This window comes from Acomys russatus, chromosome 31, assembly GCF_903995435.1.
Source record: "Acomys russatus chromosome 31, mAcoRus1.1, whole genome shotgun sequence".
Lineage (NCBI taxonomy): Eukaryota > Metazoa > Chordata > Mammalia > Rodentia > Muridae > Acomys > Acomys russatus.
Genome location: NC_067167.1, coordinates 64419 through 87592, shown reverse-complemented (window position 1 = coordinate 87592; position 23174 = coordinate 64419). Strand labels below are relative to the sequence as shown.

Genomic DNA, 23174 nt, shown 5'->3' with positions numbered 1-23174 from the left:
CTCAAGATCCACCTATATCATTCTTGGGCATATGAAATGTTAATGGATCTTTATATCATGATATTTACAAATGGATGCAACTAGAAAACATTATCATGAGTGAGGTAACCAACATGAAAGAGATAAATATGGTATGTATTCACTTGTAAATTGATATTAGTTGTTAATTAAATGATAATCAAACTATAAACTATAGCCACAGAGAGGCTTGATACAGAGGGAGACTCTAAGGAGATATGTTAGAAAGGGAAATAGAATCAATTTTGTGGGTGTATTGGATCAAGTGGGTTGGGAGGGTGAAGGGAGGCCTCCCAATGGCAGGGTTAACTTGAAGCACACACCAAGAGATAGAGCCCATGCTCTCCACTGTCTGAATGGCCAGGAACCAGACTGTGTAGTTCAGAGACCTAAGGTAAAATAAGACATAACTGGCAAAAAGAAAACTAGAAAGGGAAAAACAATAAAATGATTCCAAATAATATTCTGCTATACTAATAGGCCCTTCTCCATGCAACTTAAGAGAAGCTTCTTCCAGCACTGACCCACAGCCAGAAATTATGTAAAGACTAAGTTGGTCGAAATCTGTTGCATCCCTTTGAAGATCAGGGAGCATAGCTGAAGAGGGGGAGGAAGGACTACAGACAGAGGGAGTGGAAGACACTAGGAGAGCACAGCACACTGAATCACCTAAGCAGGTTTCATTCATATGGGCTCACAGAGATTGAAGCAGCAAGAAAAGGCCAGTTTGGATCTTCACCAGGTCCTCTAGGTACATGCTATGGCTGTTCACTTGGTGTTTTGTGAGACCCCTAACATTAGGAGATGTTTCTCTGACTCATTTGCCTGCTCTTTGGACTCTATCCTTCCTAATGGTTTGTCTTGTCCTCCCTGTATATTAGGGCTTTTGGTTCAGGAGTAGTATATTTTCCCTCATATACACATGACCTGGAGCTTGTCTCCAGTCCTGTGGAAATGGGCATTTTTACATTAGAGTTTCCAGTGATTCCTAGGATTTGTACTTCAAGCTGGGTTGGTGGGAAATATTTGAAATCCCAGAACTGGGGAGTCTGATGGCAGAGAATCTTAAGATGGGTGGCAGCATCTGTAATACAGCCAAGACTGCCATCAAGCCTGATTCCCTGACTTCCATGCCAAGACTCACACTACAGAAAGATAGGGCTATTAAACCAAGTCCATGAAGTGGTACACATGCATATACATTGCATAAAAAATAAATAAATGCAAAATATTATGTAAAATATTTGTATTTGTTGTTAAGTAAGTGTTCAGTACACACAAGCAAGGGATTATTGTACAGATGATAAATGAACAACTGAATGTAATCTAAGCCTCGTCCACCTCTCTCATTATTCACGTCTAACTCCCAGTTTTGTTTTCTTATCCTCAAATTCTAATCATCCATCAGTCATACAACAATGAGAAAATAAAACTGAACATATTGAAGAAAAATGTATTTTATCACATAAAAATTTTACTTAACCAACATTTTAAATATGAACATGGTTATTTGGGATGGAGAGATGTCACAGAGTTTAAGAGAACTTGCTGGATTTCTAGAGGTCCAGAGTTCAATTCCCAGCAATCTCATGGTGGTGTACAACCACTTGCAATAAGATCTGGGGCTCTCCTCTGCTCTGCAGGCATACACGTAGGCAGAACACTATGTACATAATAAATAAATAAATATTTCAAATTTTTGATTAGATTCAGAATATACAAGTAGGGATTTAGATATGAAGGGGCATCACCAATAAATACCTGTAGAGATGACAATCACTCTGGAATTCAGCTGGAGTCCAGAAGACACAGAGGAGTGCAGAGGAGAGGTGAGCACTATTAGGCACTTTCTTCTTCACTTATTATCTAAATATCAAGTTGGAGGAAAATGGTATCCTGGTGACTCTAGCTAAGACAACCTACCAGCAGGGCACATGTAGGCTGAAGAGGCCAGCCTCTATTTAGACTGCATTCTTAGTAGTGAGTGAGAAACAGAACAAACCCAAAAAATAATTTCACCCAAAATTTTCCCTGCCTGCAAGATGTGAGGTGATAAAGAGCAAGCAGAAATTGACGGAATCCAAGTAATTCATAGCAACACCATGCAGGACAGCCAACCTCTGACACTATTATCAATACGCTGCTATGCTCACGGAGAGGAGCCTACCATATCCCTCTTTTAAGAGGTTCAACTAAGAAGTCAATTAAAATGAATGCTGAGACTAACAATGAAACATGTGGCAGAGCACACAAATTGTGGAAAACTGGAACGAAAGGAGGCCTTGGAGGGAACACTAGCTCCACAAGACCAACAGAGCCAAAGAATAGGTGCCGAAAGCAACTTGATGAGACTGAAACATCAACCAGGGTCATGTATGGACTGTACTTATGCCTGAAAATGGCTGAAGGTATTGGGATGTGGGTGAAAGGTAAAGCCAGTATTTAGAAAAAGACAGAAGAAAATACCACAGTTATTTCACAAATTGAGCAAGCACAAACTCACTAATGACATAGAATAAAGAGTAGGATTTTGAACTGAGGAATTAAATCGGTTAGAAGATTAATACCAGATATGGATGACAAAGAGATAAATGTTCATTAGGTACCTGACACATGGGAGTGACTCTTCTATAAGGAATCCTGCTAAATTGCATAAAATTTTAAATAAATAAATAATTATTACACACTCAAACTGGATACCATGCTTCACATCACATAGTGGAAAATTCACTTGCCAGCTTAAAGATAAATTTTTGTCTGTCTAGGAAAGCCTTCTCTGGGCACTTTCCTTCCTGTCCAGGAGAGCTCATCACAGCACCACATGTCATGGATAAGTTAAATGATGTTTCTTAACTATAAAACAAGACGCTGAGAAAAATACAAAACTTGTGTTCTCATCTGAAATGCTAAACATGCTATATCAGCAAACAAACCCAATAATTTTCTGCACTTGTTGCTTCCCAGTTATTGTTTGCTTCTGAGATACTCAAAACAATACTTCCTCACAGCTGAGACTGGAATGTATAATGAGAAAAAGCAATATAGTGAATCAAAAAAGTAGAAGAAATGGCTCAGCACACAGTACTGAATTTGAAAATGGAGTATCTTGGAGGGAGATAATGATTTAGAACTCAACTATTCAGCTTACATTTTCATGAACAATGATTGGTAGAGTGTAGGACTTCTTGGTATTTATTAGGATTTGAAACAAGGTACACAGATCTGATGTTCTCTCTAGATCTTGCTGAAACTTTAAATATCAACCTTCAATTTGTAAACAAAATAGATATTTTTGGATATAGCAATAGTGAATAGATCTCTATACTTGATCTGTATAATGGTTTTCAAGATAATGGAAGCTAAGGCTTTGTTTGCGTAATCTGTACAAGAGCAAAATATAGCATGGCCCCAGTATGCTTGCTATTTATGTCTCAATTGCTCTAAATGCTTAAAGCCTCTCTCTGACTTGTATAATACAATTCCCAATGTGTCCCCATAAATTGGAGTGTTGTGAGTCCTTCATTATAAGCATGTCTCATTGTTGATCATTTGACACAATACACTGAGATCACTTATAATTTTACTCATATAATAATTTTGTTAAGACATTTCTAGGAACAGATTTTAACAAAAGGCTTTTCTCCCAGGGCCTTTAAATTTTAAAACATGAGTGATATCACGGAACCTGGGACTGCACTATTCATATATTTATTTACCTACCCATGCTTATCTCATGGACTGTGGACATCAGGTGCATAACCTCAGGGAAGAGGGTGTTAGAAATTCCTCAAGGAATCTGGATCAATGTGAAAAACAAGGAAACAAGAACATACAGCTAGAGTCTCTTTGACCAGAGAAATAAAAGCAGGTCAAAAACATAGGTGCTCATATAACATGCTGATGGCAGTTCAGATTCCACATTGCCCAGGTTTAAGGCAGGACAGATATGTGTGCTTTGATTTTCCATTTCTTGCTACTGAACATCCCCCTTTTTCCTGGACAATTTAATTCATCCTAGGTGCTATTGGAGAATGAAGTTGAAGGAAGATAATGACCTGAACTTGGAGACAAATTGTATCTTCTTCGTTAAACCAGCCCTTCAGACAATAGACAAAGAGCACTGGAACAAATATCTGAATATGTAGTAAGTGCTTTTAAAATCTTCCATGTAAAAACCTGACATATATTTCATGAGGTATCTGATTAGGATCATAGCAATATTTTGATTATTCTGTCCTGTTTTCACATAACAAGTGTGAACCATTACTTCTTTACAGACACCTTGCTTTTTTCTACATTTAATTCTTTTCATGAGTGTTCTGATTTTATTTCTGTTAGGCACCTCATTTAAAGCTGTAGGCTAATTAAAAACATCTCTCACAGTGGCTCAACATATATAGTCCTCCTCATCATAATTTCCATTGTACCATACCCAGTGATTTATGACTGAAAGCAGTCCCATATATTGCAACAAGTTGTATCCTATGTATATTACAATAAATGGTTATACAGTCTACTGTATCTCCTAGTGCATGTAATGCTTGTAGTGTTTGTGTTAGCAGTGTTTGTGGTACAGATAGCTCTTGAGAGCTTACACATATATACAAAGACACTCATTCCAACTCATTGCATGTGGACACACTATGGTTTCTGAAGCTGGATTGAGAATGGAAATAAGAAATCAGGTTAATAGGAACTATTTTCCTGTTGCTCCATACTTTACTTTTATAATTGTACAAAGACTAGCTTTTATATATAACCAAGGTGAGTTCTTCACACACTTGTACTCTAAAGGATATGTTTGTATTCTTTGAAAAGTGAGGGTATCACTCAACCTGGTGACAGCTTACTTCCCTTTTTTGCCTGCCTGAGTGACAATTGTGTCAGGCGACAGGTGGAAACACTTGAGGACAGACAGAGAATCTACCTCCTGATTCAATTTTGCCATTATTTAATAGCCATACATCTTCTACCTTTACATCTGAAATGGTTATTTACTGAGACTTAAGTCATATTTATCTCTTTCATTTCAGTAATTTTGCTTTGCATAGTTGAATGTCTTAGAAATATGGGATTCATACAAAGTTTATAAATTTCTCAGAGATGTTTTCAAACACAGAACATTGGACAAGTAGTCAATTCATACAGTTTAAATAATTGATATTTCCCAACATTTGTTGTAGGATATAGTGATTGAAAGCACAAGTCCTGAATATGAAATCCTTTTTCTATTACTGAAATTCTCAATGATAAATATTCTGTGTATAGGTAAAGAATATTCTAATAGAGTCTATTATTATAAATTAAAAACACCACAGAGATACAATTTCTAAATGGAAACTGACTGTATTTAATCTGAGTGAATCATGTCTTTACCTTCTGAGACAGCAAACAAAAACAAGAGATGGAAACAGTCTCTGTGGAAGGTATCAATATCATATATATGTGAGGCACACTCTAGGAATGTGTAAAGGTTTTATAATTCCTAGCTTCTTATGTCATTATAATCTCACAAGACAGGACATGTGTTTAAATTTGGAGGTGGTAGGAAATACTGTTCAATAAAGGATATTTCTTGTATTTCTTACAAATGATTAGCTGTATATCACTGTCCATAATAAACACTGTATCCTTTTTACAGCACAACAACAAAAAGCCAGCGAATTGCTTTTGCATTGGCTTTTTCCATTGATGAAGTCAACAGGAACCCTGGTCTTTTACCAAATATCTCTCTTTGACCACATGATATTTGGTTGTAAGACACTGTTACAATTCACCAGCCATATTCATATGAACTTAAACAATGTTAGCCTTAATTATGACTGTACAGGAGTGCCAGCGTGTGGAGTGTTACTTACAGGACCAAACTGGAAAGAACTGCAACAATGCAGATATTCTTCATGACTCACAAGGTGAGAGTTTTTGGAGTGAGAATTTTGATATCATGTCTCTTTTGGTACCATTCATAGATTCTAAGAAGAATTTAAGAAAGATAATAACTTCATAATTATATTGATCTATTTGTTCAAGGGCTTTAGTATTTAGGACATGATAGATCTTCTACATATTCCCTCTTTGAAATAGAGATGAGGGAAGATATAACAGCGAATTGGTTTCTCTAGAACTCTCTGAAGTAAAATGTGTTTACAAGTTCTTATATATGCATGCTACCTCACACTGCTACCTGTGTCCTAGGTACTTCAACTTACATTTGGACCTTTCCATCCTGTCCTAAATGATCATGAACAATTTTCCCATCTATATCAGACGGCCCCTAAGGACATATCTCTAGCCCATGCCATGGTCTCCTTTATGGTTTCAGATGGAACTAGGTTGGGCTAGTCATCTCAGACAATGATTGGGGCTTCCAATTTCTCTCTTATTTGAGAAAAGAGATGGAAAAAAAACACAGTCTGCTTTGCCTTTGTGAGCATGATTCAAGTCAACATGCAGTTATACATGTCAAAACCAGAAATGTATTACAACCAAATCATGACATCTTCCACAAAGGTTGTCATCATTTATGGTGACATAGAGTATATGTTTGCTTTGAGCTTAAGAAATTGATATGACTTTCTCACGTACTCTGGTGCCTCACATTTGACCATGTCCTCTGGAGGGGAAGACCTGGTGGCACTCAGAGGAAGGACAGCAAGTAGCCAAGAAGAGACTTGATACCCTATGAGAATATATAGGGGGACATAATCCCCCTCAGGAACAGTCATAGGGGAGGGGAATAATGGGAAAATGGGGGGGGAGGAATGGGAGGATACAAGGGATGGGATGAACATTGAGATGTAACAAGAATAAATTAATAAAAAAAAAAGAAAAAAAAACAAAACAAACAAACAAAAAAGAAATTGGGAATCCATAGGTATAAAGAAAATATGGATCACAACCTCACAGTGGGATGCCACTATAAGTAAGAGAGACTACATACTTGCTTCATTTCATGGGACTCTTACTTTTGCACACCATCATCCAGATATTTCAGGTTTCAAAAATTTTATCCAAGCATTGGATGCTATCAAATACTCTGACAAATATCTTGCAAGCCAGGAGTGGATGAACTTTAACTGTGAAGTCTTGGCATCTAACTTTAATTCACTGAAGAAGTCTTCATCCAATGCCACACTGGAATGGCTAATGGAACAGACTTTTGACATGGCCTTTAGTGGTAGCAGTTATGACATATACAATGCTGTTTATGAGTGGTATTTTCGATATATAGTTCTTCAGGAAATAGGCACATTGAACAACACCAATCTTATCTGTTTGAAGGTACTGTTTATTCTATTGGATAATGTTTATTGTCATGAAAGACACACTTTTAAAAGGCTCTCATGGGCACAATCTGAGTTTATTAGAAAATAAATATAAATCTTGATAGAGTGAAAGAGGGAGACAGGGAGTAATGGGAAGACACAAGTGAGGGGATAGCAATTGGGATGTAATATGAATAAATTATTTAAAGAAAAAAAGAAAAGAAATACCAGTAAAAATGCCAAATGTACAGGTATTAGTGTGGTAGGGGATTTTGTTTATGATGCCTACTGACTTTGATACAAATAACCTTAATATCATCACTCTGGTTCAAAACTGGAAGTATAATCAGTATTTGCAAATTAATCCTCTCCATGATGAGAGGATAGGCTTCATAAATTGTCAAATATGTTGTAATAACTGTATGGATGATTTTCTCAAGTTTTTAAACTGATTCAGGACCCATTGTACATATTAGAATCCTTACTTGGATTTGTAAGAGTAAGTACATATGAAATAGTGCTGGAATTCAATTCACTACATACATGTTTGTTCATAAGTGAGAAATTATACTTATCACTTTGTATATGTTTATGTTTTTCCTGTTGTTTTGCATTGCTTTACATATTTGTGTTGCTGTTTCTGTGTGTAGATGTTTCCATTCCACCTGCCTATCTTTCCAATTATCTGTGGAAGTGAACATAAGTTTTTGTAGGTTTGTAGGTAGCAATGTCTTTATTATGTGTGTTTGTGTCTGTCTATATCTTTCCTTGGGGATTTGTCAGTGAACGTGTTGTGAGGTGACTGAGTGTGTATTTTTTGTGTTTTGTTCAGTGTGCTTGCAGGTAGGTATATTTGTGTTGCTTTGTATATGGTGTGTGTGTGTGTGTGTGTGTGTGTGTGTGTGTGTGTGACTTTATGTATGTATGGCTTTACTGCCTCTCTTTGTATGTTGGATAGGACCATAAATTTATCTTTCTGTCAGTGTCACCCTATGTGGTTGTTTTAATCTCTTTTTCTCTTGAGTACTTGTCAGGGAATGTGTGTGAGTGTCTAGTAATGTGTTTTGTACTTTTCTACATCTGTACGTTTCTGTACCTGTGTGTGCTTGTATGTTTATACGTTTGGGGGCATGTATATGTACTTCTGTATAAATAATTGTGTTCCTGTGCCATATGTATATTCTGTATGATTAAGGAACCACTCTATGTGTAGGAGTGTATGCATGTGTGTGTGAGTGTCTCTGTGCATTTGTGTGTGTGTTCATACTATATATCTAGTTTGGTGATGCAAGTATGTCTCTGTTTTTGGTAGTATACTCTTGAGAGATATAGAATTCTAGGAACACTATGGCTCCAAATCACACTTTACATCCATCCCCACTACCCTACTCCTCAGAAAAGAGGATCCCTCACACTCATTCACCCAAGCTCATCAAGTTGCATCAAAGCTGAACATTTCCTCTTCCCTGTGGCTATGTGAGGCCTCTCCATCAGGATGTAGTGACCACAGAGATGTCAACTGAGTCCTAATCTGAGATACCCTGCTCTCTCATTATTATTGGGCACACATGAAGCCTGAGCTGCCCATTGGCTTTATCAGTGTAGGGGCCCTAGACCTAATCTATGCATGATTGTTAGTGTTTGTTTCAATCTCCACAAGCCCCTCTGGGCCCTGGTAAGCTAGTTGTTTTGGCCTACTTGTGGATCTCTGTTACTCCCAAATACTTCCTTCTTTCCTCCCAACTTGTCCACTAGACTTCATACATTTCACCCTGTGTTTGGCTGTGAATTTCAGCATCTGTTTCTATCCAGTTCTGGGTGTAGAGTCTCAGAGAACAGCTTTGCTATGCTCCCCTGTGCAAGTATAGCAGATTGTCATTAATAGTGTCAGTGTCTGGCTTTCTCATATGGGGTGGGTCTCCCATTGGTCCAAGCATTGTTTGAATATCCTTTCATTTCACCACTATCTTTATCCTTGCATTCTCCATAGGCAGGGTAAATTTAGGGCTGAAATTTAGTTGGGTGGGCTGATGTTCCTCTTCATCTACAAAGTGTCCTCTCTAGTCTCCATGACCCTTGCTACTAGGAATCTCACCTAGACTCACTCTCATATCCTCCCAGAAGCCCACCATATCTTAGTTCTCCAGAGTGTCACAGAGATGTTAATTTTATTTATCCAGTTGCTTTAATTGTTATTTTGCTCCTGGATATGTTCATTAAATTCGCTTTTAACATAAAGTCAAATTACACTGTCTGGCTTTAAGAAAGGGATTATTCAATACAGTATGCTATTTCTGTTTCAGTTTTATGACATTCTCAAGAGTATCCACTTCACAAATCCAGTTGGGGATAGAGTGAATATGAACCAAAGAGAAAAACTGATGGAGGAATGTGACATTTTCTATATTTCCAAGTTGCAACAAGATCTTGAAATAAAGGTGAAGATTGGAAGTTTCAGACCCTATTATCCACACGGTCAACAACTCCATTTATCTGCAGAGATGATGGAGGGGGCCATAGGAAGTACAAAGGTAGGTTTGAATTATTGTACTGATTTACCTGACTCACCAGTAAACACTGTCAGGTGTGTACATTCTAAATTAGTGAAATAAAATAGATTGTCAAATAAGGGAACAAAAGGTGTCCTCTTATACTATGTTTCTCATTTTTGCTTTTTAATTTGATACATTTATTAGTCCTTTGAACATTCCATAATTCCATACAGTCACATTTCTCATATCAGTGCTGTTTCTGGTTTTTAATATATCTAAAACACTTTGTCTTTTAATACTGTTTTATATTACTTGCTCTAAAGTTAGCAATACTTCTTGGTTCCAGTCTTATTACAACACAGTGATTTTTTCGCTTCTTTTGGACACCTGGCATAGATGTCAAAATATTGAGGTTATTGTAAGGATGAAGTAAAGAAAAATATATAAATCATGCATTTTATTATGTAATACTGTTTAATTCTTTTTACATTGAGCTTCTAAATTCTAAAGACTTCTATATAGAAATTCAATTTTTCATGAGCCATGTTAGGTTCTCTAAGATTTATAACCTTGGTTTTTATTCAATTAATTATTTCTTTAACATGTTTATGAATGGTTTATATTTATATGTGCCTATGCAATACTGGCACATGTAGTATGCCTGGATTCCAAGAAGTGATTCATATTCATGTTAAATTAAAATGGACTTTTGACAGAAAATGCATTTTCAAAGTCAAACTTGGGTCCTCTTCATGATTATTAGTGACAATGTACAATCTCTCCAGCCCTGAGTGATAACCTGGAGAAGAAATTTTTTACCAGAAGAATCTTGTTTAATGCCTGAATTATGGTATAGTCCTTTCTAACCAATAGTAGGATTCCTTTTTTAATTCTCAAGAATATGTGAATTGATAATAATACAAATGTGTCTTTAAGAAAAGAAATTTCACATGGTATATGCCCTGTATATTATAGGTATGAATTCTGGTGTGGGTGATGTTAAGGTATTTACTTCAAATTACCCAGCTTCAAAGTTCATTGGATTTTAAATGATTTAACTCCAAGAATGTCTTCAATTTTCATATCAAGTTATATGTCATACTGCTCAGAATATATAAAACTTATAGTAAATTATTCTCTTCAGTGTGATGAGAAATGTCTATTTAAGAAAAGAAAATGTGAGATAAAGGTGTAGCTACTGAAATATATGTGGATTCTGTGGTAAGAAATGAAAACTCATGTTTGTTATAACCACATCTAAATAGAATATGACATAAACAACCAGTGGAAAAGTATACAGAAGACAAAATAATATAAACAATGCCCCGCTTCCCCATATACGTATCCCAGTGCAGAAAAAATAAACATAAATATGAAGATATGGAAAGAAAGAACATGACTCCAATGTTAAAGACTTAAATAAAAGAATGTCCAATGACATATTAAGCAAAAACTTAATAATAATTGTAACAGGATCCAAGATACCAGCACAAACAGATGGCTGTCTGATCAGAAAGACTGAGCCAAGGTACTGGGCTGAGAGATTCAGAAGACCAAAGCTGGAGTACCCTCGGTGAGAGAGGTCCACAGTGTCTGGAACATGGGTGGGTCTGGCACCAGACAATATAAACTGGTTCACAAAGACATCACTGTTTCCCTGTGGGTATAATCGTAAGACCCAGGGTTTGGATGTCTGCCTGAGATCTGCATATACACTTTACATCTCAGACTTTGTATCTGGGAGTAAACAGTGAGCTGGAGGACACCAGATTCTGGTTATTCAGGCTCAAGTGAAACTGCAGGGTTTGGAGCATAAGAAGCTCTGACCTCACGTTCCCTGACTAATCTAAAGAAAAATCCCAGGCACAGATGTGCCACAGGTGTGAACCCCTCTCACCCTGGGTACTCCAGTTCTGGTGTTCTGAATCTCTCAGCTCAGTCCCTTGGCTCAGTCTCTATGATCAGACTGTCTGTGCTGCTATCTTGGATCTTCTTACAATTATTATTAATTTTTTGCTTAATATGTTATTGAACATTCTTTTATTTTAGTCTATAACAGTGGAGTCATGCTTTTTCTTTCCATATCTTCATATTTATGTTTATTTTTCTGCATTGGGACATGTATATGGGGGAGCACACCTACACTCAGGCCAGCACTCTGCATTGCCACACAATCTCAAACTGAACTGTAGGTTGTAGGCACCAGTGTGTAGGTCTGCTAGCTGAGGAGAGACATGAAGGTGCAGAGCACCTGTTGATCTGTCTTCAGTTCAACAGGCTAATCCAAGGAGAGTCCCCAGGTCAAAGCAGGCACAGACAAAGAAAGGGTCCCTAAACATTAGTCACAAAGATGTAGGTGGACAGCACCCTAGCTCTCTGTGTTTGACCAAGTAGTGGGATGCAAGGTACCAGTTTCTGGACCTTCATAACCAAAGGAAAACTCACATTGTGAACACAAGTGGATGTTTCCATATTTACACCTGCCAATCCATGGAGAGTTTCCAGATCTGAACCTAGGTCACCTGCATGATTCAAGAAACTGTTCCCTGATACCTGCTAGTGAGGGGTCTCCAAATAAAGCCACTCACCTATGAGCTGCTCTCAATTGTCAGAAAAGGACAACAGAAACTAAAACCTCACATCAGAGACAGCAATATGACTAAAGGCCAGCAAGAGAAAACAAATGATAAGTGTCAAAATAATATGGCATCTCCAAAAATCCAATTATCCAAAAGCAATAAGTCTTGAAAACTCTAAGACAACTGAAACAAAGAAAATGACCTAACATTCACTGGTCATGAAAATCTTTATTATTATTACTATTACTATTATTATTATTATTATTATTATTATTATTTCATTCAGATTATATCTAAATTTTTATCCCCTTGCTTGCCTCCCCCATTCCACACTCCCTCCTTCTTTCACCCTATTCCCATCCCCTAGGTTTGTGACAGAAGGGGACCTCTTCCTCCACCATATGGTCACAGCCTATCAAGTCTTATCTTGGCAGCCTTTCTATTTTCTCTGATACCAGGCTTCCCCACCAAGGGGAATTGGTCAATTATGGGGCTCCAGAGTTTATGTCAGAGTCAATACCCACTCTCCACGGGACTGTGGATAATGTCCTGTTCCTTGGCTAGATCTGAGTAGGGGTTCAATATTTACTGCATGTGTTGCCTTTGGTTGGTACAGTAGCTTGAACAGAGCCCCCTGCATCCAGATTTACCAATCATGATGTTCTTTTTGTAGGTTTCTAGGACCCTCTTGATCCTTCTATTTCTCTATTCTCCCATACTTCTCTCACCTAGAGTCCAAATAACAGGTCCCCACATCTATCCCAATCTCCTGATAATTAAAGACTTTCATGGGACATCACTGCTTGGCTACTGTACAATTATAAGTGAATATATGCCATGTGAGTCTTTCTGGGTCTGGGTTAACACACTCAATATAATCATTTCTATTTCCATCCATTTGTCTGCAAATTTCAAGATTTCCTTGTTTTTATTAGCTGAGAAGTATTCCATAGCGTAAATGTACCACAGTTTCTTTATCCATTCTTCAACTGAGATTCATTTAGGTTGTTTCAAGGTTCTGGCTATTATGAATATGGATGCTATGAAATTGTTGAGCATATGTCCCTTTTGTGTGGTGGAGCATTTTCTGGGTATATTCCAAGAGTGGAATACCTGGGTTTTGAGGTTGCACTATTCCCAGTATTATTAGAAAATGCCAGATTGATTTCCAAAGTGGTTGTACAAGTTTCCACTCCCTCCAGCAATGAAAGAGTGTTCCCCTTTCTCCAATCCTCTCCAGCATGTGCTGTCACTTGAGTTTTTTATCTTGGCCATTTGGATGGATGTAAGATGGAATCTCAGGGTATTTTTGATTTGCATTTCTCTGATGACTAAGGATGTTGAGCATTTCTTTAAGTGTTTCTCAGCCATTCATTATTCCTCAGTGAGAATTCGCTAATTAATTCTGAGCCTCATTTCTTATTTGGGTTATTTGGTTTGGTGGTATTTATTTTTTGAGCTCTTTATGTATTGCAGATATTGGACCTTTGTCAGATGTAGGATGGATGAAGATATTTTCCAGTCTGGGTGCTGTCGCTTTGTTCTGAAGACAGTGTCTTTTGCCTTAAAGATGCTTCTCAGCCTCGTGAGGTCTAAATTATTAATTGTTGACCTTAAGGCCTGGGCTGTTGGTATTCTGTTCAGGAAGTGTTTCCTGTGCCAATGAGTCCCAGGTCTTTCCTGCTTTTTCTTCTAACAGATTTAGTGACTCTGGTTTTATGTTGATGTCTTTAATGCACTTGGGCTTGAGTTTTTGCATGATGATAATTATGGGTCTACTTCACTTTTCTACATGTGCACATCTAGTTAGACCAGCACCATTTGTTGAAGATTCTATCCTTTTTCCATTGAATAAATTTGGCTTCTTTGTCAAACATCAAGTGTCCATATCTGCGTAGATTTACTTCTGGGTCTTCAATTTGATTCCTTTAATCAATCATCCTATTGCTGTGCCAGTACCATGTTGTTTTAATTACTGTTGTTCTATAGTACAGCTTGAGATCAGGTATGGAGATTGCTCCAGAGGAATTTTTATTATGCAGGATTGTTTTAGGTATTTTGGGTTTTCTGTTTTTCCACGTCAAACACTGAGAAACACTTAAAAATGCTCAATGTTCCTGTCATCAGGGAGAGATAAATGAAATCACATCTGACTTTCCATCCTTCACCCATCATGATGCCAAAATAATAAAACTCAAGTGGGAGAAAATATTGTCAAGGATGTGGGGAATGCGGAACACTCTTCTATTGCTGGTGGATGTGTAAACTTGTACAACAACTACAGAAATTGATATGGTGCTTTCTCAGAAATTTGAGAATAATGACACTTAAAGACACTGCTATACCACTCCTGGGCATATACAGAAAAGATGTTCAACCATACAATAAATTAATTTGCTCAATTATATTCAACAGAACCAGAATCTGGAAACAATCTAGATGCTCCTCAACCAAAGAATGTATAAAGACACTGAGGTATATTTACACACTGGATTCCCATTCAGCTTTTTCTTCTTTTTTTAATTAATTTATTCTTGTTACATCTCATTGTTTATTCCATCCCTTGTATCCTCCCATTCCTCCCTCCCCCCCATTTTTCCATTATTTCCCTCCCCTATGACTGTTCCTGAGGGAGATTACCTCACCCTGTATATTCTCATAGGGTATCAAGTCTCTTCTTGGCAACCTGCTGTCCTTCCTCTGAGTGCCACCAGGTCTCCCCCTCCAGGGGACATGGTCAAATGTGAGGCACCAGAGTACGTGAAGAAAGTCATATCACACTCTCCACTCAACTGTGGAGAGTATTCTGACCATTGGCTAGATCTGGGTAGGGGTTTAAAGTTTACCTCCTGTATTGTCCTTGGCTGGTGCCTTAGTTTGAGCAGGACCCCTGGGCCCAAATCTGCCTATCATATTGTTCTACTTGTAGGTTTCTAGGACCCTCTGTATATTTTTATTTTGCTATTCTCCCATGCATCTCTCATTTAGAGTCCCAATAGGATGCCCTCCCCTCTGTCCCAGTTTCCTGGTACATGAAGGCTTTCATGGGACATGCCCCTTGGGCTAGTATGCAGATATAAGTGAGTATATACCATTTGATTCTTTCTGCTTCTGACTTAACTCACTCATTATGATCATTTCTAGCTCAATCCATTTATCCACAAATTTCAGGAATTTCTTGTTTTTAATAGCTGAGTAGTATTCCATAGTGTATATGTACCACAGTTTTTTTATCCACTCTTCTACTGAGGGACACTTAGGCTGTTTCCATGTTCTGGCTATTATGAATAAGGCTGCTATGAACATGGTTGAGCAAATTTCCTAGATAACTATCTCATTCAGCTTTGAAAAACAAGAAAATCTTGAAATTTGCAGGCAAATGTATGAAACTAAAAATGATCATCCAAAGGGAAGCTACAGAGACCCAGAATTTCATGCATGGTTATATTCACTTCCAAGAATTGTTGTCCTATGAGAGGTTTCACCAAGCAGTAGACTAGCTGGGTATGCTGGGACTAGCTTCTGGACATGTGGTGAAGTGCAGAGAGTGGTATGGAAGAATTAGGAGATTGGAAAGCTCATTCTCCACAGCTGTGTACAGCAGACTTTGCCTCTGATATGAACTATACTTACCTATATTTGATCACTTGCCCTTGCTGGGAGGCCCTTGGGCACACAGAGGAAGGAGAAGAAGAAACCTGGATGATTCCTGATTTGCTGTGACCATATGGTGGGGGAGGAATTCCCCTGTTCTCCAAGGTCTAGGGGAGACCAATAGGGTGGGTGAAAGTATGGGAATATGAAGATACAAGTAAATAGTAAAAATCCAGGATGTGATCTGAATTAATGATGCCAAATTAGAAAAAAATCAAAATGTAATTATTTTGTAGCTTGGAGTAATGACACGCCTGATTGCATGAGTGCTCATAACTGAACTTCATCATACATTGAGATATATTTTAACTACATCTGTACCACTGGCAAGATATATGTCTTTGAATCATGAATTCCTTGGGCATCAGTTTATTTTTCTTAGTTTTGGTGCAAGTTAACATTCTATATTGAATCCTTTTAAGATAACCATGAAATATAATTTAAATTATGCAGTGGAAAAAATAATAATTATAATAGATTTCCCAAAGAATCAAGAACACAAATCTCCTCTGGGAGTATACAGTGACATCTTGAATACTTGTATACAATAAGACACTGAGTGAAGAGGAGAAACAAGAATGCAATGAAGACACAAAATATTGCTAAGTAATCAAACTAAAATATGTAAGGGAACAACAAATAAATCAAGTTGAGGACTGGATGCAAACACTTGAAGAAAAGACATATGAATTAGAATGCTCAAAGTATGAAGAAGATAAAACAATAAAGAATAAATACAGAGGATATAATGGGCATACAACCAACAGATCAAATTTACCAACTACTGGCATAATAGGAGAAAAAGGACAGACTAAAGGCATCTACATTTTATCCACCAAAATGTAGCTTTAAATTTCTTAAATAAAATATGATCAGTACCCACACATAGAGACCACTTATTTATATACTAAACTCTCAATATCAGAAATTATCCAACTTTGTTTTTGGATGTTGTTTGCTTGTTTTTTGTTTTGTTTTGTTTTGCTTTGCTTTGCTTTGTTTTGTTTTTCTAGATAGAGTTCCTTGGTGTAGCCTTGGCAATCCAGGGATAAATTAGTAGAGCATCCTGGTCTCAGAATCAGAGCAATTGCCCTGCATCTGCCTCCCTGAGTGCTAGGATTAAAGGCACACGCCACCACAAAAATGAGCCAGACCTTGATATATACATATAATTTAAATTTGCTTTGTACCAAGAAGAGGATATAGAATGCTTCTGTATAGAAATCCCATTCATAGACTAGCAGCACATGAAGAATAGCAGATTCCACTATGGAGGCTCTTAAAGGTACAGAGTAACTGTCATTTGTGTCAAAATTTAGAAACATAACTGTCAAGGCTAACTACTATACACAGTATATTGGTATCTCATAATAGAAGGAAATAGACCAAAGTTCAATAATGAACACAATTATAGAAATTCATGTGCACTGAAACAACACTACAAATGATACTTTAAGAACTTCATAATTATACATAAGATGAACAAAAGTTGCCACTGCTACATAAAAACAACACAAGAACAACAGAAAGAAAATCATCTATTAGAAAGGAAGTAATATTGCAGTAACAACATGCAAAAATAATTAACTAACAATTATAAATAATAACAGAATTGTAGTAGCCACATTTTCTAATTGAAACACAAAGGCAATAAGAACTGCTTTGAGAAAGACAGGTTTGATGTCTCCATGGGAAAGTCAGAAACTCATTCACATACATGAAGAGAGCTTTTCTATGAGAATAGTGGAAATGAATTGTAATGAAGTGTAATAGAAATATTACATATTAGATGATAATCTCTAAGATGGGTATGTATGGAATAATTCTTGACTAAACACCTACCAAAAGAACTCAGCAACAAAAGAGAAACATGACTTGGTTCCAGATATGAAAACACACTTCAACATACATATATCAATTAGCATTGATCCATCACATAAACTCAATTATAGAATCACAATTTTATCCACAATAAAGAACAAAGGATTCAAACTGGGAAGGCACAAATGGATCAATTACCCGTGCAGTCCCTAATTTCAATGTTCATTGTCAGGCAAATGACCTTCACGTTCAATATTTTATTTTAACTTACAAATTTTTAAAAATTTTTTACTAATTTATTTTTGTTACATTTCAATGGTTATCCCATATCTTGTATCCTCCCATTCTTCCGTCCCTCCCATTTTCTCCTTATTCCCCTCCCCTATGACTGTTCCTGAGAGGGATTTCCTCCCCCTGTATATGCTCATAGGGTATCAAGTCTCTTCTTGGTAACCTGCTATTCTTCCTCTGAGTGCCACCATGTCTCCCCCTCCAGGGGATATGGTCAAATGTGAGGCACCAGAGTACATGAGAAAGTCATATCCCACTCTCCACTCAACTGTGGAGAATGTTCTGTCCATTGGCTAGATCTGGGTAGAGGTTTAAAGTTTACCTCCTGTATTGTCCTTGGCTGGTGCCTTAGTTTGAGCGGAAACCGTGGGCCCAAATCTGCCTATCATAATGTTCTGCTTGTAGGTTTCTAGGACCCTCTGGATCCTTCTACTTTGCTATTCTCTCAGGCTTCTTTCATCTAGAGTCCCAATAGGATGCCCTCCCCTCTGTCCCAGTTTCCTGGTAAGTGAAGGCTTTCGTGGGACATGACCCTTGGGCTAGTATGCAGCTATAAGTGAGCATATGCCGTTTGAGTCTTTCTGCTTCTGGGTTAACTCACTCATTATGATCATTTCTAGTTCAATTCATTTGTCCACAAATTTCGGGAATTCCTTGTTTTTAATAGCTGAGTAGTATTCCATAGTGTATATGTACCACAGTTTCTTTATCCACTCTTCTACTGAGGGACACTTAGGCTGTTTCCATGTTCTGGCTATTATGAATAAGGCTGCTATGAACATGGTTGAGCAAATTTTCTTGTTGTGTGCTGGAGCATCTTCTGGGTATATTCCAAGGAGTGGAATCGCTGGGTCTTGAGGAAGCCCTACTCCAATTTTTCTGAGATAGCACCAGATAGATTTCCAAAGTGGCTGTACTAGTTTGAATTCCTATCAGCAATGAAGGAGTGTTCCTCTGTCCCCACATCCTTGCCAGCATGTGTCGCTTGAATTTTTGATCTTAACCATTCTGATGGGTGTAAGATGGAATCTCAGAGTTGTTTTGATTTGCATTTCCCTGATGATTAAGGAGATTGAGCATTTCTTTAAGTGTTTCTCAGCCATTTGATATTCCTCTGTTGAGAATTCTCTGTTTAGTTCCAAGCCCCATTTCTCAATTGGGTTATTTGCTTGGGTGGTGTTTAATTTCTTGAGTTCTTTATATATTTTGGATATTAGACCTTTGTCAGATGTAGGGTTGGTGGAGATTTTTTCCCAGTCTGTAGGCTGTCGCTTTGTTCTCTTGACAATGTCTCCTGCCTTACAGAAGCTTCTCAGCCTCATGAGGTCCCATTTATTAATGGTTGACATTGAGGCCTGGGCTGTTGGTGTTCTGGTCATGAAGTTGTCTCCTGTGCCAATATGTTCCAGGCTCTTCCCCACTGTTTTGTCTTAGTAACTTAGTGTCTCTGGTTTTATGTTGAGGTCTTTAATCCACTTGGATTTGAATTTTGTGCCAGGTGACAAATATGGGTCCAGTTGCATTTTTTTTTACACATAGACTCCCAGTTAGACCAGCACCATTTGTTGAAGATGCTATCCTTTTTCCATTGAATGGATTTGGCTTCTTTGTCAAAAATCAAGTGACCATATGTGTGTGGATTCTTATCTGGGTCTTCGATTCAATTCCACTGATCAACCAGCCTGTTGCTGTGCCAGTACCATGCTGTTTTAATTACTATTGCTTTATAGTACAGTTTGAGATCAGGTATGGAGATTCCTCTAGAGCACCTTTTATTGTCCAAGATTGTTTTAGCTATTCTGGGTTTTTTTGCTTTTCCATATGAAGTTCAGAATTGAACTTTCAATGTCTTTAAAAAATTGTGTAGGTATTTTGATAGGGATTGAATTGAATCTGTAGATTGTTTTTGGTAGTATAGCCATTTTTAGTATGTTAATACTCCCGATCCATGAGCAAGGAAGATCATTCCATCTTCTCAGGTCATCTTCAATCTCTTTCTTCAGAGTTTTGAAAGTTTTTTTCAAACAAGCCCTTCACTTGCTTAGTTAGAGTGACTCCTAGATATTTTATATTGCTTGTGGCTAATGTGAAGGGTGTGATTTTCCTAATTTCTTCCTCTGCAAGCTTGTCATTTGTGTATAGGAAGGCTACAGACCTTTTTGAGTTAATTTTGTATCCAGCCAATTTGCTGAAGGTGTTTATCAGCCTTAGGAGTTCTCTGGTGGAATTTTGAGGGTCACTTATGAACACTATCATATCATCTGCAAATAGGGATAATTTGACTTCCTCCTTTCCCATTTGGATACTTTTGATCTCCTTTTGTTGTCTTATTGCTCTGGCTAGGACTTCGAGTACTATATTGAAGAGATATGGAGAGAGTGGGCAGCCTTGCCTTGTTCCCGATTTTAGAGGAATTTCCTTGAGTATCTCACCATTTACTTTGATTTTGGCTATTGGCTTGCTGTATATAGCCTTTATTATGTTGAGGAAAGTGCCTTGTATCCCTGATCTCTCTAAAACTCTAAACATGAATAGGTATTGGATTTTATCAAATGCTTTCTCTGCATCTAAAGAGATGATTATATGGTTTTTTATTTTCAGTTTGTTTATATGATGGATTACATTGATGGATTTCCATATATTAAACCATCCCTGCATGCCTGGAATGAAGTCTACTTGGTTATGGTGAATGACATCTTTGATGTGTTCTTGTATTCATTTTGCAAGTATTTTATTTAGTATTTTTGCATCGGTGTTCGTAAGAGAAATTGGTCTGAAATTCTCTTTCTTTGTTGAGTCTTTGTGAGGTTTAGGTATCAATGAGAATATGGCCTCATAGAATGAATTTGGTAATTTTCCATCCATTTCTATCTTTTGGAGTAGCTTGAAGAGTATCGGTATTAACTCGCCCTTGAAGGTCTGGTAGAATTCTGCACTGAAACCATCTGGCCTTGGGATTTTTTTGGTTGGGAGACCATCGATGATTGCTTCTATTTCTGTAGGTGAAATGGGACTATTTACCTTGTTTATCTGATCTTCACTCAACTTTGGCAAGTGAAATTGATCAAGAAAATAACCCATTTCCCTAAGATTTTCAAATTTTGTGGCATATATGTCATCAAAGTAGGATCTTATGATTCTTTGAAGTTCTTCAGTGTCTGTTGTTATGTCTCCCTTTTCATTTCTGATTTTGTTGATTTCAATACTGTCTCTGCTTTTTAGTTAGTTTGGCTAACGGTCTGTCTATCTTGTTGTTTTTCTCAAAGAACCAGCTCTTGGTTCTGTCGATTCTTTGGACTGTTTTCTTAGTTTCTAATTTGTTTGTTTCAGCCCTGAGTTTGATTATTTCCAGACGTCTACTCTTTTTGGGTGTTTCTGCTTCTTTTTTTCTAGGGCTTCCAGTTGTGTCATTAAGATGCTTATGTGCGATGTTTCCAATTTCTCTTTAAAGGCACTTAGTGCTATGAATTTTTCTCTTAGAACTGCTTTCAATGTATCCCACAAATTTAGGTATGTTGTCCCTTCATTTTCATTGAATTTCAGAAACTCCTTGATTTCTTTCTTTCTTTCTTCTCTGACCCAGGTGTCATTTAGCAGAGAGTTGTTTAGTTTCCATGTACGTGTAGGCTTTTTGTCATTTTTGTTGTTGTTGAATTGCAGCCTAAGAGCATGGTGATCTGATAGGATACAAGGTATTGTTTCAGTCCTCTTGTATCTATTGAGGCTTTCTTTGTGACCTACGATGTGATCAATTTTGGAGACGGTTCCATGGGGTGCAGAGAAGAAGGTATATTCTTTCTTGTTTGGGTGAAAGGTTCTATAGATATCTCTTAGGTCCATTTAACCCATGGCTTTGGTTAATGATGTTGTTTCTCGGCTTAGTTTCTGTTTCCATGACTTATCCTTCATTGAGAGTGGGGTGTTGAAGTCTCCCACTATTATTGTGTGGGGATCGATGTGTGGTTTAAGCTTTTTTAGCAGATCTTTTACAAATGTTGGTGCCCTTGTATTGGGAGCATAGATGTTCAGAATTGTGATGTCATCTTGGTTGACTTTACTTTTGATGAGTATGAAGTGTCCTTCTGCATCCCTTTTGATTAATTTTGGTTGAAAGTCTATTTGTTCGATACTAAAATGGCTACGCCTGCTTGGTTCTTGTGACCATTTGCTTGGAATACTTTTTTCCAACCTTTTACCCTGAGGTAATGCCTATCATTATGGGTGAGATGTGTTTCTTGAATGCAGAAGAATGTTGGATCTTGTTTATGCACCCATTCAGTTAGTCTGTGTCTTTTTATTGGAGAATTGAGGCCATTGATGTTGAGCAATATTAATGACCAGTGACTGTTAAGAGTCTTAATTTTGATGTTGGTTCCAATCGAGCGTTTATGTAGTTGTGTTTTTGCCATGGGATAGTTATCTATTTCCTGGGTAGTTTTTGTTGTAGCTTGACCCTTTGGGATGGAGTTTTCCTTCTAGTATCTTCTGTAAAGCTGGATTTGTGGATAGGTACTGTTTGAATTTGTTTTTGTCATGGAATATTTTGTTTTCTCCATCAATGGTTATTGATAATTTTGCTGGGTAAAGTAGTCTGGCCTGGCATCTGTGGTCTCAGGGTTTGCAGGATCTCTGTCCAGGCCCTTCTGGCTTTTATGGTCTCTGCTGAGAAGTCTTGTGTAATTCTGATAGGTTTACCATTAAATGTTATTTGGCCTTTTTTCCTTGCAGCTTTTAATATTTTTTCTTTGTTCTGCATGTTTTGTGTTTTGATTATTATGTGACAGGCAGTTTTTCTTTTCTGGTCAATTCTATTTGGTGTCCTGTAGGACTCTTGTATGTTTATAGGCATCTCTTTCTTTAGATTGGGAAAATTTTGTTCTATGATTTTGTTGAGAATAGTTTCTGGGCCTTGGAGTCTGATATCTTCTCTTTCTTCAATGCCTATTATCCTCAAATTTCTTCTTTTCATGGTGTCCTTAATCTCTTGGATGTTTTGTGTCAGGAGTTTTCCAGATTTGGCATTTTCTTTAATGGTTGCTTCAGGATCTGTGATT

At 37.4% G+C, this 23174-nt stretch overlaps 1 pseudogene; it reads left to right on the top strand.

Annotated features, from left to right (window-relative positions):
- The first annotated feature begins 3964 nt into the window (after positions 1-3964).
- Positions 3965-23174, top strand: part of LOC127183577 (vomeronasal type-2 receptor 116-like) — a 35985-nt pseudogene continuing 16775 nt past the window's right edge.